The sequence below is a fragment of the Heterocephalus glaber genome, unplaced genomic scaffold (assembly GCF_053883595.1).
Source record: "Heterocephalus glaber isolate CG9 unplaced genomic scaffold, H.glaber_assembly_v1.0 deba00001594, whole genome shotgun sequence".
NCBI classification, from domain to species: Eukaryota; Metazoa; Chordata; class Mammalia; order Rodentia; family Bathyergidae; genus Heterocephalus; species Heterocephalus glaber.
Genome location: NW_028258369.1, coordinates 12693825 through 12700378, shown reverse-complemented (window position 1 = coordinate 12700378; position 6554 = coordinate 12693825).

Sequence of the window (6554 nt, the reverse complement as noted above, 5' to 3'; positions counted from 1 at the left end):
GTGTGCAATCTAGAAGCTTCGATGAAACTACATGCTGTTTAGGTTGATTGGAACATGGGATGAGTATTAGGAAATCATTATGAACTTAGGTTAACAAGGTCTGGAATAGGAAAGATCTTGGGTCAGCTTTGGATGGGATCCCAAGCACTGTGGTTTATAAAAGGGGGAGGTCATACAGTCAGAGCTGCATGCTGGACAGATCCTTCCATCAGCTATTGGGGGTGGGGGGGGAGCTCCTAGCAAACAGGAACATCCATTGCGTGCAGTACCTGAAAGACACTTACCATCTGAGCACATTCAATATTTTCCTTGGTGTCACCTCCAGGGTTTTTGTCCTGCCTTTTTTTCTGGGCTGTTCTCAGAATGGGTGTCCTCTGGGGGCAGCCCAGGTTGTTGGGGGGGGTGATTCTGATGAGCAAACAGTGAAACCCAGCTGCCTTTCTCTTTAACAGGAGAGAAGAAATTAAATATTTCCTGTGGTCTGACAACCTTACCTAAGGCAGTGTCCTTAGTGGAACTTTTGAGTAGAGCTTTTTAATGACTACCTTTTCATTTGCTTTTTCAGAGTTGAAATGTCAAGGTAAAGGATCCAGAAAGACAGCTTGTGATCAGGGCTGCACACTCTCTATTGAACAGGCTCAGGAGAAGAAAGTTCTGGGGTGGCCAGGAGGGCAGAGTGCTCTGGGGCCTGCATTCTTGGGGTCATAAAAGGGTGGGATGATAAGGACAGATCACCCGCTCAAACCCAGGCACCCAAAGAGAATAGAGCAGCAGTCAGGACGAAGAGTGGAATTTGCTTCACCTCCAGAAATAGGCAAGTGAGAAGCAGGAGCAGGCCCTGGAATTGTACACCTGGCAGGACTCAGCATGATCTGAGAGTGTGGGAGGACGTGACAGTTGAACTCCCCTCTCACTATGAGGCTTCCAGGAGCTGGATGGCTGCTATTTCCTCCTGCCACCCCTAAGCTACCTGCTCTCTGGAGCTTCCCCCAGGAGATTCGGCCTGGTAGAGAGACTGTAGGTCTCAGGCAGATGCTCTGCCCAAGCCTGCACTCTGCTAGGTAAAACAAAACTGGGAAGGAATTAGCCTTTCATTCTGTTCTACTCTCAGATTCTCTCATGTTCTTCGAACCCATCACAGTCTCTCCCCTCTCCTTCTCCCTCTCTCTCTCTCTCTCTCTCTCTCTCTCTCTCTCTCCACACACACACACATATTCACACACACACCCCTCTGGCTAATGGAGTCGTTTCACAACCACTAGAACATACACTCATACACGCTATGGCTCTCTTGGACCTTTCACTGTTTTTACAAAGGAGACAGAAGTTTTTGAAGCTTCTTCTGCCCCTCTCTGTGCCCCTCCCCACCCCACACTGAGGGTCTTCGTAAGGCCCTTGGAGCCAAAAAGCCCACTGTGGACACGAGGCAGGCAGTCAAGTGGCAAGAATGCAGGGACTTAGTCAACGTATGGGGTTCAAACCTCTGCCCTGTCACCCTTAGCTTGTCCAGGGTTCACGCCGCAGGGAATGGCCCTCAGTGCCTTGTACAATCTGTCCACTGGTAGCAGTATTTTTAACAGAGTGGGATAGAAATGATGGGAATCCAGAGCATGTTCTAAGGGTGAATGCTGCCCTGTGACAATGTTGTACCCTTTGTATGTCCTGTGGGCACAGCAGATTGGGATGCTGTGATAGCATTTAAAAGTCACTTCATTCCTCTTCTTGCTGGCACAAGGGTATGGCCACTTGTCTCAGCTACAGGTAAACCAGGTGGGTGATCTGAATATGTCTACTTGGTGTGAGAATTGAATGGTGTGACACTGGGACAGAGACCATGTGGAGTAGGGAGCAGTGGGTCTCAGTCTGGCTGCCTGTGAGAGTCACCTGGGGGTTTTCAGCCCCAGCCAACCACTGGCCAGGTGGGCGGGAGGCTCTGGGCCAATGCCTGGGCCTCAGGAGTCTCTATTCCTCCCCTGGCGATGCCAAGAGCAGCCGTTCCCTGCCATTTCCCTGGCCCCAGAAACACGGAGCACCTGGCTGCGGCTCCACACACTGCAGCGCGTGCAGTCCCCGGCTTCAGCTCCAGCCTAGGAGGGAAGTCAGAGGCCAGCGAGCCTCTCCCAGGCTTTGCTGTAACACGGTTTCCTCTAACGAAGGGTCAGAGGCTCCTTTCTGAAGGCTGGGACTCTCCTGGATTTTCTCCTGGACCCTTCGCAGGGTTGTCCTAAGACAGAGTAGCTTCCTTCGCCTAACCAAGGTCTCCAGCCCGGTGGTTATCAAAGCCACAGCGGGTTGTTTCCTTATCCTTGTTGTTGAGTTCTGCCAGCAGAGAGCGCTGTATCCCAGCGCAGATGAAGAAGGCAGAGGGTGGTTTCTTGCCAGCAGGTGGGCAGAGAAGCAATGGCTGTTCTGACTTTTTGAAAATTCCTTTGCTGCAAAGGATCCTCTTCCTGTGACATAGAGGTCAGCAGCTCTTAAATAGGATGAGCAAGGGATTCCTTTTCTACACTCTCCTCAGGAACCTTTTTCTGTAGTTATTTCAAATACAAGTACCCCCAATTTATATAGCAGGTGTGTTCCTGTGAAGTTGCCCAGATGTTAAGAGTGTGCTTAAAGTGTACACAAGAAATCTCCCTCATTTAAAAAAGAAACTGCTGCCGTCTCTGGTAAAGCAAGTTTTAGATTTCTAATTCAAATAACAGTTTATCCACTTCAAGACATCAGATTTTTGCAAGAATTTGGTAAAAGGAGGGACAGCTTTAATTTACTTCTGAGTTCACCAGGCTTCTGAGTCTGTACAGCCTCACAGGGCTGCTCTGGAGCCACTCTTGGGGTCACTGAAATGGACCCTGGGATTGGGTGGCCACCTCTGGATGGGGACCTATCCCAGCAAGGCTCTGGCAGCCTGAAAGCCCCACAGCAAACAAGGAAGGGGATGTGACCCTGATGTGGCCTGCTTGTGGGCGCAGGGTCCACGCTGAGTCATGGGTAAGACTCTAAAGCAGTAACATTCAACCCTTTCATTCCGTGGCCAATCTTGCCTCTGGGCTTCTTCCCAGCCCACGACTCCTTCTGCCTTTCCCAACTAGTCCCTTTTCTTGCTGATGCCCAAGTGATCCACTCCTCTTTCAGACTGAAAGGAGGGAAAATAAAATGACATTGACATTGGTCCAACTCCTGCTCAGTAGTCTTAATTGTCTGGTCCGAAAAGGCTGAGTAGAATCCCACCTTTGTAGAGTGGAGTGGACTCTACCAATCTGCTAGCTGGAGTTCAAAGGTGTTTTTTGTACAATGAGGAATTCTTGTGGCCTTTGCCAGCCTTGCCCATTATCTATAAACAAGGTAAAGTATGAACAAATTTCTTGAGCACTCATTGTATGCTCTTTTATTGAGCACTCTGCCCCTGGGTGCCACAAATATGCTAATTTGTGTACTCAAAGAAATTTTATTACTTCTATTTTACAGATGAAGAAATGAAGGCAGAAGGCCAGGGGTTTAGCTCAGTGGCACCACACCTGCCTCACAAGTGCAAGGTCCTGAGTTGGATCCCCGTACCCCCCCCCCAATGGAGGCAGAAACATGAAGTGACTTGCCCAAAGTCACACAGCTGGAAAGAAGCAGAGTTCTGTAGAAACTGAATCCAAATTTGTGTCTGTAAAGCCAGCACTCCTAACTTCTACTCAGAGGCCCTACCGCCCCCTTGCTTAGGTGTAGTGACACAAATGATTTCCAGTTCCGATGCAGAAATATCTTGTGCTTCCATATTTTCCATATTTCAAGATAGAAGGATGCATGGATCCTCTATAGGAGGATTTAAAGGTTTGTTCAGCCAGTTGAAAGATTTAGAGTTTTCTCATTTCATTATAACCCAGTGGGATCCATAAGATGATGAATTGGGTTATAGAAAGAAAATATTGAACCTATTTACATTGGTTTCATTCCTTTACAATTTTGATTTTTGTGCACATTTTATAATGTATGTATTTGTTCAGTAGTCCATGCATGTAATTTATAAATAAAATCTACAGAGTCTGGGGAGGCAAATGCTCAAAACATTTTCTTTTTATGACACTGATGAGATTTTGGCTATTGCTTACTTTATGTTCTATGTATATTTCTATGAGAATGTAGAAACCCATTTTGAAGAATCTGTCTTGTTTTGAAAGCATAGTGAACCATATAATTTAAAAGAATCAAGCACTGCATCTTTTCTTTTGCAAAGCAAATTATAGATTCCAGATATTTCTGTTTTGTAAGTCTGGGTTTCCATATGCTGCATTGTAAGAATGGGGGGCATACTTACACTTTCCCTTAGGGTTTCAGTTCAGTCCAGACACATTTATTGAGAGCCATCTAAATACCAAACACCCAGCTAGGCATGTAAGAAACAAGAAACATTGGCCCTTGGGCCAGGGATTTAGCTCAGTGGTTTCGCCACCTGCTGCGCAAGCGCAATGACCCGAGTTCGATCCCCGGTACCAAAAAAAAAAGAAAAAAAGAAACATTGGCCCTAGAGGAGTTTATGGTACAGTGGGGCAGTCATAGTTTTGATGTTTAAGAAATAAATGAGATGATACCCGTGTGCACGTGCTGTTATGAGAGGGAAGGAAGAGCTCTTGGATTATGCTGGAGCAGTCATGGAAAGCTTCCTGGAGGAGTCATTCTGAGCTAGATCTTGAAGGATTAGCCAGACCAAGGGAGTGGGAAGGGAGTATTAGAAGGAGGGCATTCAAGGGTCTCAGGTGGAGCACAGAGGGGTGCGCTGGGTACTGCCAGCCTTCTATAATCCTGGAGCTTACACATGGGGTATGGGAGAGTCCCCAGCTTTGTGGCTGGGCTGGGGGCTGACCTCAATGTCCTGCTGACATGTGAGGCCACAGGTATGGGAACTAACAGCAATCACATTACCTTGCCTTTTACCAAAACAATTCTGGTGGAGTATGGAGGAGAGATTGAGGGGGACTGGAACGGAGGCAACGCCCCTAGCTGGTTCTGAGGCCATTTGAAGAATCGAAGCTGGAGTTGTTGTGGGCTAGATGGTGAGCAGTGTTGGGGAAAGGAATGGTGAATCTGCGGAAGCCTGCAGAGGCAAAGTCAGACAGAAACAGACTGGCAAGGTGAAGGCATGGGAGAAGCCATGGAGAACAGTTCTACATTTTCTACCCCGGGAACAAGAAAGAGGGCAGCAGCAGGAAGTGTACATTGGATCTGAGGGAAGGGTGAGACAGGGAGAGGCTAAGTTTGAAGTCCTACCCCTGTGAAGATGGCAGATTGGAAGGAGGGTAGGAGAGAAGTTAGGGCTGGAGATGGAGGGGAATAAACACAATAAAGATGTTAGGGACAACTACGAGAATGTACGGAGTCGCCATAGGAGAGCATGTGGAATGAGAAGCACTGTAGACCTGGGACAGAGCCTATCATGAAGAAGGAAAGAGAAAGAGCACGAAGAGCTGGAACATCAATGGGAGGGAAATTTCAGTGGAACACTGATTGAAACTTCAATAATTTGGAAAGTTGTGATGGCTTAAATGGGCTCTGCTGGATTTTGGCCTGCATGGTCTCCACAGAGGAAGGATCTAAAGGCACAAAAATACAACAGGTGGGCTATAGGTGAAACATCTAAGACCAGCATACTGTTCATCTGGTGCTTGTGTAAGTCACCTTTGACCAAAATCCAGAACGGGCCCAAATTAGAAAGGTCTGGCAGTGCCTGAGCCTGGGGTAGGGTCCAATACAGCCAAGTGACACATATGAAAATAGAGAAGGCATTATGTGTTTCAATCCCATAGGTGATTATTGAGTCCTTACCAGCTACTGTGCACAGCAGGCCAAGAGGCTGTGGACACAGTGCTCAGTTCTACTTCATGAACCTCATGGGGACCTTCCCGCCCAAGGGACAGAGACTGGCTCTGTAAAATGAAAGAAACATTCCTTTGCCATGTCCCCCCTGGAGTGGGCCCCAGAGAAATGTGGAGAGGAGAGTATCTGGGAAAACCTCCCCAGAAGCAACACTGAGGCTGGGCCTTGCAGAGTGAGGAGGAGGCACTTGCCAGGGAAACAAGGGCTGTTCTGTGCTATGGGTCAGTTTCTGGATAAGAGCCAGTTGGCTAGTGATGGTTTCAAGCCATGCTCTGCTGTCATGGAAGCTGAGAAGGGACAGGTTGGGAAGAAATTTTAAACCGAAACAACACACACACACACATGCACACACACACACACACACACACACACTAAAAAGAAAGACCAAAAAAAAGGTATGCGGTATGAGTGGGGAGTGGGCACTGGGGTCAGGAGAGCCAATAGCAGCTGGAGACAAACAGCTCCCCTTCCCTGGATGGCCTGGAGGGCACCCTGTCATCCCAGCCTAGGCCAGTTGCCAATGCTCATAACAATGACCGAGTCAAGGAAAGGTTTCCTATGCCAAAATGCTTAATGCGTTTTGAAAAGATTCCCATTGAAAACAGTTGCAATAAAAGGTTTCGGAGCTTAAAGAATTAGCCCTCCATTATCTGGCTCTGTCACTGCCTGCCGAGCATTCCCCAGCCACGCAAAGA